Source organism: Mandrillus leucophaeus, unplaced genomic scaffold (genome assembly GCF_000951045.1).
Source record: "Mandrillus leucophaeus isolate KB7577 unplaced genomic scaffold, Mleu.le_1.0 Scaffold1151, whole genome shotgun sequence".
Taxonomy (NCBI): Eukaryota; Metazoa; Chordata; class Mammalia; order Primates; family Cercopithecidae; genus Mandrillus; species Mandrillus leucophaeus.
This window is the reverse complement of record NW_012099777.1, coordinates 89,447-100,346: the sequence shown is the minus strand read 5'-3', so window position 1 is coordinate 100,346 and position 10,900 is coordinate 89,447. Positions and strand designations below refer to the sequence as shown.

The 10,900-nt window shown below is 48.6% G+C and overlaps 1 long non-coding RNA gene across 1 annotated transcript in view; it reads left to right on the top strand.

Moving 5' to 3' along the window:
- The window catches only part of LOC105552398, a 39,140-nt gene extending 29,886 nt beyond the window's left edge, over positions 1-9,254 (top strand). Inside the window, exon 3 of the long non-coding RNA XR_001008001.1 lies at positions 8,416-9,254. This is a non-coding gene — a long non-coding RNA (uncharacterized LOC105552398). The remainder of the gene's footprint in view (positions 1-8,415) is intronic.
- The last annotated feature ends 1,646 nt before the right edge of the window (positions 9,255-10,900 follow it).

The following is a 10,900-nucleotide window of genomic DNA, read 5'->3' as shown; positions in this document are numbered from 1 at the left end:
GCTATGAGGGATCTGAGGACCTGGACTGACAGTTCTGAGGACCTGGACTGACAGCTACGAGGACCTGGACTGACAGCTCTGAGGACCTGGACTGAGCAGCTATGAGGATCTGGACTGACAGCTCTGAGGACCTGGACTGACAGCTGTGAGGATCTGGACTGACAGCTATGAGGACCTGGACTGACAGCTATGAGGATCTGGACTGACAGCTATGAGGGATCTGAGGACCTGGACTGACAGTTCTGAGGACCTGGACTGACAGCTGTGAGGACCTGGACTGAGCAGCTCTGAGGACCTGGACTGAGCAGCTCTGAGGACCTGGACTGACAGCTCTGAGGACCTGGACTGAGCAGCTATGAGGACCTGACTTGAGCAGCTATGAGGACCTGGACTGAACAGCTATGAGGACTTGGGCTGACAGCTCTGAGGACCTGGACTGACAGCTATGAGGACCGGGACTGAACAGCTATGAGGACCGGGACTGAGCAGCTATCAGGCTGTCTCTTATACACATCTAGATGTGTATAAGAGACAGACCTTGAGCCTAGCACATGAGGGACCTTGGAGAAGTCCCTGGCCACCCCCTTCAAGGCAAGAACTTGTAGCTAATAGCTTCTTGGGCTTTTGGTGGTGATTGGCTGGGGACTGAGGAAGCTACATCAGGGAAAACGGGCTTTTGTTCTCTTTCCCGAGCCAGGGATCAGGAAAAGGTAACCATCTGGCGGGCGGCTGGTATCCTGCAGGAGCTCTTACCTTGCAAAAGAGTCAGGTGCTGATGCACGAAGGTACAGGGAAGAGTCTGCGAGGTTTCCCACAGGGGGACCTGTCAGTATGGCCTCCTAACCTTACTCCTGCCTCATTAGTCGTGTTGGGAATTTAACCCCACAGGGCTCCTGCTGAAACCACTTGAGGCTGGGTCTCTGTGTCCTCAGTGCCAAGGTACACGGACACTGGAGGGAATACTTGATGTCCAGCATGAGGACAGTCTCAGGAGAGCACGATTACCTCCTAGGTGTGCCACAGCCGGCCTCTGTGTGGTCTTTGTCCCTTGGCACCAGGCCACATTTCTCTAGGGCTTCCAAGTCTTGGACAAGGCAATGTTTTTCTAAAAGAGAAAGTCATTGTTGTATTTTTGGAATTTCAACAGTTGTAGACATTAAGGACAGTGGAGTATGTAAAATCGCACTGCAGGCCCCTGGCCCTGGGGCACAGTGTGAATGGCAGGTCTGGGATTGGGAGGCTGGGCCCCTCACCAGGCTCTGATTCTCAGAGCAGCGCTTTCTCACCCTGCCCCAGAGTCTGGGGGCAGAGCCACCAGGCCCAGCCTGAAATTCACTTTACCTGTGAGCGGCGGGAAGCTGTGAGCCTCGTTTCCTGGCCTGGAAAGTGAAGGAGTGGAACAGGGTGACCTCTGAAGTCCCTCCCAGGAGGCAGTGTCTTGGGAAGTCCAGGAGGTGGGGGCCAGGCTCACTCAGCAGTGTCCACGCCCACTTCCTCACTTTGAGAGGCAGAACCAAGGAATCAGCGGGTCTGGCCAGGCCTCAAGTGAGCTGGATGCCGGAGAGAACGATGATAAAAGAAAAGAATATCCTGGAGAAGGGGAGAAAGAGAATGCAGAGCAAGCATCTAACAACGTGTCTTTCAAACACAGGCTCCAAAGAACAGACCAGTGCCCTCCAGGCTGATGGCACGACCTGAGGGTGGGATTGTGCCCTGCCGTCTTTGCTGCTTCTTGGCACCCAGTACCCTGCCAGCATCTTATTTTACAAACATCCCTTTACATCCTAAAGGGAGACTAGTAAAACCTGAAGTTCATGGAAGTTGGACCAGGGCAGTCAGGGGCTCAGGGACTGCTAGATGTGAAGGGGACGGGGAAGCAGTGGGCACTCCTCCTCCTGGGCACAGAGCCCTCCAGGCCCCACTGACTCCTGCTGAAGCTCCACCAGCCACCCACAGACGGGGACTCCGAAGCTGTTACCCACGACCAGCATTCGGCACACGTTGTCACAGAGATGACTGATGCACGGCTCAGGCAGCTCGTAGGTTCTGTTGAAAGCCCACTCCCCAGGGGAGAAGGCCAGTGTTTCGGGTCATCCCCAGGTTGGTGTGGAGAGTGTGTGAGCTGAGGCAGAATTCGAACAGACTGTGGGCCAGCAAGTGTTCATGGTTAATTCTGTGGTTTCTCTTCAGTAAGAATTCTCTACCATATAATCCCACCTAGTATCATTCTGTTTCCTCATGCATAGTAGGGGAGGATACAGTGTGGATATTTTTTAAAAAGCATGAAGCCCCAGGAGGCAGCCTGGACACCCACTCACACTCGCCGACTGCTCCCTTCATGGATGAAGAAGAAGCTGAGAGCCACAGATGGAGGCTTCCTCCTCCCGCGTGCAGCGTTCTGCATACTGGAGTCAGAGGACCTGGACTGACAGCTCTGAGGACCTGGACTGACAGCTCTGAGGACCTGGACTGGAGGATCTGGACTGAGCAGCTATGAGGACCTGGACTGACAGCTCTGAGGACCTGGACTGAGCAGCTATGAGGACCTGGACTGACAGCTCTGAGGACCTGGACTGAGCAACTATGACAGCTCTGAGGACCTGGACTGAGCAACTATGAGGACCTGGACTGAGCAGTTCTGAGGACCTGGACTGAGCAGCTATGAGGACCTGGACTGAGCAGCTCTGAGGACCTGGACTGAGCAGCTATGAGGACCTGGACTGAGCTGGACTGAGCAGCTATGAGGACTGGGACTGAACAGCTATGAGGACCGGGACTGAGCAGCTATCAGGACCTGGACTGAACAGCTATGAACCTTGAGCAGGAAATGTCTCTGTGCCTCAGTTTCCTCGCCTGTAAAACAAGGAAGTGGAACCAGAGCCCCCCATTCTCGCTCATGCACTCCCACGGTCCTGGACAATACTGAGCAATCTACAGATATCAACGTAGCGTAATTTGAGCCTCCTTGTTTTTCTAAAATGGGAAGGTTTTAACTGAGAAGCAGTCTTTTCAAGAAGCATACCTCAGTTATTCTATTGCATACTGGAACTCCAACTGCATTCTATTACATCAGTATTATATAATACCTCTTTCTCTCTTAAATAAAACATAAAAAGGCCTGTAAAGAGCAGAACTAAAGTATTACAGAGAGCAACAAGAGGCATTTTCCACGATTAGCCACTTAATTCGAAGGATTAGGACCCAAGCATAATACCGCACAGGAAGGGAGCATTGCCTAATTAAAAACAGTTTTATAAACTGCAGCATTAAAACTGCCACAGCCGGCGAGCTCGGGAGTGTTTCCATGGTGGAGCGCTATTATCGGCCTAAGGTGCTTCTCAGAAATGCAATTCTGAGTTCATAAACCCAGCAAGACCCACACTCCCAATTCCAGGCAGTTTTTGAAGCACTGTGGAAAATCCAGTGACGCAGGACTTGCCTGTTCCCCCAGCATGGGTGGTTGCCATGCTGTTGACAGGGATGGGTGTGGACGCAGAGGGAGCCTGGGCAGGCGAGGTGGGGAGCACGGGTGAGCGATGGGACTGCCGTGGAATTAAAGCGTGTGGCACTAGGGGCTCCAGGAAGCCAGGAGGCCAGGAGTCCAACCACCCGAAACAGAGGAGGAGGAGGAGGAGCAAGGTCATTGGGTGCTAAGGGGGTCACTGGAGCCCCTGGGACATGGCCAGCGACTGCACACCCAGACCTCTCAGTGTGCCCACGTGCTCCTGGAGTCAGAGCCTCGGCAGCTCGCCTTCCCACCCCCCGCAGCAGCAGGTTCAGTCCTGCCTCCTCTCCCTCGCAAGAGGGCTCAGGGCTGCTGCGTGGAAGGAAAAGAATTGTCCCTGCAACAGTCCCTCACCCAAGAAAGCCCCACACAGCACACAGCTCGGGAGTCGGTCCTTGGGTGTTGGGGATGCGCTTCCTTCCCAGCCCCTTCTGTCTTCCCAGGAAGCAAGCACAGGGGCAGCATCTGGACCCCTCTCTGTCCCCGGTGCTCCTGCCTGGTGCAGGTGCCTTGTCTGAAAGGAGAGTCTGAGAGCAGGGACCTTGTGCCTGGCTCCACTCAGTGTCTGCTGCTTTCCCACAGGAGCGGGGCCTCGCTGCCTGCAGGTGTCCCCGTCCACGTCATCCACATCATCCACGCCGTCCATGTCTGGCCTGGGCTGGCTCCCAGTGCCCAAGTTGACCATCGTGGGCTCATATGGACTACAGGTTTAGTGAATTAAAAAAAAAAAAAAATCAAGTTAGCTTAACTCGCGAGTCCAAGCAAACAAATAAGGAAACAAGGCCCCGTGCCAGGGGTCCTAACATGGCCAGAGTACATCCCAGCAGGTCAAGCCCCTGCACTGCCGGCATCCCGGGGTGACTGGCGGGGGCCCTCAGGGACAGGGAGGGGCCAGCGCTGTTCATGTTTGCCCCCACCCCAGCACGCAGCGCATGCCTGGCCAGGCCTTCGTGAGAGCAGTGGGAGTCTGCAGCTGCTCCTCGGCCCACCCAGGCCCTGCAGGGTCACCGCCAACATATGCATCCTCCCATCCCTCTCCTGCCCACCCCAGGCTGGGCTCTGCTTTATCCTGGCATTGCTGCCTTATACCCGCACAGTGCTGGGACAGAATGACATCGTCTGTTCTCTAGACCATGCTTTTAATAAGGAGTTTCCTGGAATATCTGCGCTTACATAACCATAACCCCCAAAATGGGCCTGGCCTCTTTTATTTTTCTAAATAAACTCTTTTATTGAAGTTTAACTTCCCTACAGGAAAGTGCCAAATCACCAGTGTACAGCATGCTGGATTTCCACAGCACCTGTCTCACCGCCTACAGACAAACAGGCAGGGCATCACCGGCATTCCCGGGCCTCCCGGGGCTGCAGCCCTCCCCAGCCTCCACCTGGCCCCTTCTCCCCACAGTACACGTCCTGCTGATTTGAAGTTTGTATGAATTTGAAGATTTGAGGTTTGTATGAACTTGAAGATTTGAAGTTTGTATGAAGTTTGTATGAAGATTTGAAGTTTGTATGAATTTGAAGATTTAACGTTTGCATGAAGTTTGCATGAAGTTTATGAATGTGGAGATTTGAACTTTGTATGAATGTGAAGATTGGAAGTTTGCATGAAGTTTGCATGAATGTGAAGATTGGAAGTTTGCATGAATGGAAAGATGTGGCATACATTCTCCTGGCCTGACATCTTTTGCTCACCATCGCACCTGTAAGAGTCATGCCTGGGAGTGTGTGCATGCTGTGAATGCGCTCATTGCTGTTGCTGATTAGGATTGAATTGGATGCCACAATGCATTCGTCCTGCTGTTCAGAGACGTCTCGTCCTTGTGCCCAGGTCTGGGTATGTGTGCATGGCTTCTGGTTGGGTGTCATTCCTGAGATGGGGAGCACACATGCTAGGCCCTAGCAGTGCGCTGACTGGCCTCCAACATAGCCGTGCCACCATAGGCTCCCCCAGCACGGAAGGGTCCGCTGCTCCACACCTGGCCGGCCCTGGTCAGCACAGGCTGCTGTCTTTGAGCCTTTCCACCATGCTGTGGGCTTCATGTGTGTTTCCCTGACAACTGGCCAGGCTGAGCACCTCGAGGTCCACTGGCCGGCTGTGTGGCCTCCTTCATCCACAGCCTGTTAGGTCTCTTGCTTGTCTCCCGTTCGGCTTTCTGACATTTCCTCATTGATGTCCAGGAGTCCTTATATACTCTGGGATGAGTCATGGGTTATGTGGATGGCAAGGACACTCTCTGTCCTTTAAAACTACTGTTAATTTATTGTTTTTCCATTTTTCCTCAGTGTTGTTTGTATCTTTTTCTCTCCTTCGGCTTATACAGTATTAATTTTCTTTTGTGAATTTTTTCCTTCCTATAAACTCCTTAATCGTACATTTCTTTATTCTTCTTTTAGAGCTTATCTTAGGCTTAGAGATTTTCAAAATGTATCCTTCACTTATAAAATTCTAAAATAAATTTTATAAAATAAAATAAAATATTTATATTCATATCGTATACATTTACATACAAATTTATAAGATCTAATTTTATTATGTACATTTTATATAACATACAGTAAAATTTTATGAGTTTATATAATAAAAATAAAACTCCAAAATAATTTTAATATACTGCAAGGCCCTAAGAATATTTAGACTTCATTTACTTCTATACTACTGTTGCTGTGTCTTTTAATTCTACATTTATTTTGAATCTCACAGGATATGATTTTTGTTGTTCTAAACACTAAATATTCATTTAGATTGGCCCAAGTAGAATTACCTTTTTTCTCGTTCTTCTTTCATTTCAAAGATTCCACCTGGGATCATCTTCCTTCTACAGAAAGAGTCCCCTTGTACTGGTCGGGTACAGTGGTTCATGTCTGTAATCCCCTGCACATTGGGAGGCTGAGGTGGGTGGATCATTTGAAGTCAGGAGTTCAAGATCGGCCTGGCCAACATGGCGAAACCCCGTCTCTACTAAAAATACAAAAGTTAGCTGGGCATGGTGGTGCATACCTGTAATCCCAGCTACTCGAGAGGCTGAGACAGGAGAAGAGCTTGAACCTGGGAGGCAGAGGTTGCAATGAGCCAAGATCATGCCACTGCACTCTAGCCTGGGCGACAGAGTGAGACTCAGTCTCAAAAAAAAATAATTGATTATAAATAAATAACGAATCCCCTGTACATTACCTTTAGTTCTGTGTTTTAGTTGCAAATTTTCTCAGACTTTATTTGAAAACATCTACTTTACCTTTAGGTTTAGAAGATATTTTCACTGGGCATAGAATTCTGAGTTGGCAATTATTTTCTTTTTCGCACTTGAAAGACATCATTCAATTGTCTCCTAACTTCTATTTTTTTCTGTTGAGGAAGTAGCTGTCAGGTTTATTTCTTTGTAAATAATGTATCTTTCCCAACTCCAACCCCAGTTTCTTTTTTATCTCAATTTCTATTATGGTAAGAGACACATAATATACAATTTTCCACAATAATCATTTTCAGTGTACAATTCCATGGTATTAAATACATTCTGAATGTGTGCGACCATCACCACCATCGTCTCCAGAAACTTTCCATCTTCCCAAACTGAAACTCTGCCCCCGTTAAACACTCCCTCCCCATCCCTCTTCCCCCAGCCCCTGGAAAACCCCATTCTACTTTCTTTAAATACTTGGAGGTATTTCTTCAAATACTTGGAATACCTTCTTCAAATGATTTCATGCAGAATTTGTCCTTTTGTGACGGTTCTGAAAGGTTGAGACTTGCATTTATTTCAACCCATTCTACAGTCAGCCACAGAGAGCTGAAATGTGAGCTTTAACCAAGAACAAAGACAGAGCAGAGTGCACACATCCCAAATCCTCCTTTGCACTCCCCACTTGGAAAAGAGCCATAAGAAACCGATTTATCCAGAACCCCAAGAGTTCCACTGGACCCAGGCCTTCTTTCTTTGTTTTCCTTCTCATCTTGAAATCTAGCAATGACTACACAAAACGAAATATGCAGGAATGTTCCTTTTGCAGATATATTTCAAAGAATAATTATAGAAGAGGGAAATCTACAGATTGAAAGAGACTTTTAAAACATCCACCAATCACACTGCATCAACCTTATTTGGATTCTGACTCAAACAAACAAAATGTAAGAAGGACAAATTGACATTTATGAGGCCATTGAAAACTTGAACACTGATGATATTTGATAATATTAAAGGTTTCTAAAATAGTAAAGACATACCATTATCTTGCCTAAAAACATGAGCCTTTACCTTTTAGAAATACATGCAAAAACATGTACAAAATATATTTTATAATGTCTTGGGTTTATTTCTTTAAAAATATGGGGAAAGGGGAAGTATGAGGGAATTTCTGTATGTATGTATTTATTTTTTGAGAGAGAGTCTCTATCTGTCACCCAGGCTGGAGTGCAATGGCACAATATTGGCTCAGTGCACCCTCCGCCTCTAGGGTTCAAATGATTCTTCTGCCTCAGCCTCCTGAGTAGCTGGGATTACAGAAACCCACCACCTCACCCGGCTAGTTTTTGTACTTTTAATAGAGACAGGGTTTCACCATGTTGGCCAGGCTGAGAGAGTTTAGATTTTAAAATATGCATATTGATTTAGAACAGTACTTGAAGCTGGGTGTTAGGTACATGAAAATATACTGTAGCATTCTACATGTTCTTTATATGTTTAAAATTCTACATAATAAGAAGTTGAAAATATACCAAGAATAAATAAGCACGTTGAAGACTTCTGTCTTTGAATTGACTACTGCTTGGCCTCATTTTCTCTTTTTTCTTTCCTGAAGTTTCCTGAGTAAACAGTTAACTTCTGTACTAACTCTACATGGTGAGCCATGCGTTTGCTGGTGCTGTCTTAGATCATCAAAGTCCTCATTTCATTCATCTTTTTTCTCATTAGGAAAATGGGCCCCCCTTCTTCACAGGTTCCCCAACACCTCAGAAGTCCAGGAAGACACAGTGATGATTCATATCTTTTGCCGAAGAGGGAAGATTTCATGGAGTCTCCAAATGATCACGATAGCATCCCAGCCATTAGGGATACTAAGCCAAGCACTGAAGTTGGCAGAGAAGCCCTCATCTTTGAGAGGAGTAGGAAGCAAAACATATACTCTGTGTCTAGAATTAGAATCCATACTGGAACGCTGTTCCTATACATCAATCCGAACCCCAGCCTCCTCCCCCCACTCACTAGAGGTGTGGGTTCAGCCTCAGCTCAGGTACTCACTAGCCAGAAGACCAGAAAGCGCCTACCTCCCTGAGCACCAACCTCTTAATCTAGAACATGAAGGTCACATCCTTCTCCTTCCTCCGTCCCCAACGTGAGCTAAGCTCAGAAGAACCAAGCCCAGGCAAGTATTTAGAAAATGGATCCACTGAACAGTTCTTCCATTGCAAGTCAGATTCTTCAACAAATTCTTTATTGAACCATTTGTTAACTAATATCATGTGTTGGCTTTTGGGTTTACTATGTTTTAGTACAAATATCCAGGGACAAGCACTTCAGCTGAATCCATCTGAGGAGTAAACTGTTCAATTGCTTCTGTATTTTTCTCTATTCTGGTGATGACATCTTGAGAGGTGAAGCCAGCTGGGCTTCCGGGTTGGGGGAACTTGGAGAACTTTTCTGTCTAGCTAAAGGATTGTAAATGCACCAATCAGCACTCTGTAAAAAAGCACTAATCAGCACTCTGTGTCTAGCTAAAGGATTGTAAATGCACCAATCAGCACTCTGTAAAATGGACCAATTAGTGCTCTGTAAAATGGACCAATCAGCAGGACGTGGGTGGGGACAAATTAGGGAATAAAAGCTGGCCACGCCAGCCAGCAGCGGTAGCGCTGTGAGGTGCTATTGCATGTTATGGAACGTCTGTTCTCTCCTCTTGGCAATAAATCTTGCTGCTGCTCTGTCTTTGGGTCCGCACCACCTTTAAGAGCTGTAACACTCCCCACAAAGGTCTGTGGCTTCATTCTTGAAGTCAGTGAGACCAAGAACCCACTGGAAGGAACCAATTCCAGACACAATTTCACGCCCAGTCAACTGCCACCTGAACCCAGCTCTAGCCAGACTCATTGAAGAGGAGAATGAGCAAAACCACACTCCCTCCCTGATGCCAGTCTCCTCGTGGCTGGGCTCCTGGTTCTGCAACCAGTTCGTATGCCAATGGGGCATTAATGGTGCTGTAAAATGGGCACTAAAATACCCTAAATCATTTATTCCACTCCCTCCTGCCCTGTGAAAATGACCTGGTGAGGAGAAGCATGAAGGGAGGTGCTTGTATTTTGCTGGACCCTCGCTCTGCCCACCACCCATCACCACCTCCCCAGTGAAGTACTCGAGGAGGGGCCTTGGGAGCCAGGACTGTGGGTCAGTGCTCCGCCACAGGGATTTCTACCTCCCACGGTGTGGTCAGTGAACTGGAATGCATCCAGGTCCCCACTGGCACCTCTCAGCCTTTGGGTTGGATTCTTGGGAGTGAGACCCCCTAGGTGAAGCCCCACTCTGCCGTGCGTCTGCCACTTTCCAGGCCATGGAAACGTGTTCATGTCTACAACACTCTGGAACCATCCTCTGTCCCACCTCGGGACTGGGTGGCACGTGAAGGTGGCCAGGGGGAGACCTCATCTGGGAAGGCACAGCTGGCGGAAGGGAGGGGCTGCCCTGGAAGATCCCTTGGGCCCAGCAACCCTGGCTGCTAGTACTTGGTGACTCACCCTTTCTGGCAAGAGAATAATGATAAACTTTCAAGTTATCTGGAAGTAAGTTCCGTTCTTAATTGTGAGATGACTGAGGGGTAGGGGCTGAAATTCTGCCTGGGGTTGGGTTGGTCCTTTTAGTGGGGGGCCAGACCCCAGACTTTGGACTCCGCAGGTGAGCTGCAGGGAAGGCCCTCATTCATCCAGGTGGACGGTGCGAGGAGCCGGGGAGCCCACCTGCTCTGCCTGGGAAAATGGTTTCTCTTCCAGCACAACTCGTTCTACAACCTGCACAGAGCTCCGGATTGCAGAGAGGGAGCTCGTGGTATCCATTCGTGTGCACACGTCTGTGTCTCTATATATTCATGAATGTGAATGGTAGAGAGTCACTGTTCACCGTGGGATAAATGGCAATTTTTAGAAAGCATCTGTTCTGTGTTCTCAACAAGACTCAGGAAACTCTGTGAAAAGAGATGGAGAGCGAGATAACTAAGTGACAGACTAGGATGAAAATGGAATTGGCTGAGGAGTAGCAGGAAGGAACACGCAGGCTGGGCCAGGCGCTGGGGACAGCAGGGGGAGGAAGTTCCACCTGAGTGAAGCTGTGAACTCGGCTTCAAGACCTCGCGCTGCTGCAGAAACCTGCTGGGGACGGAGAGGACAAACCCCAGGCACTGTCGTGAGATGTA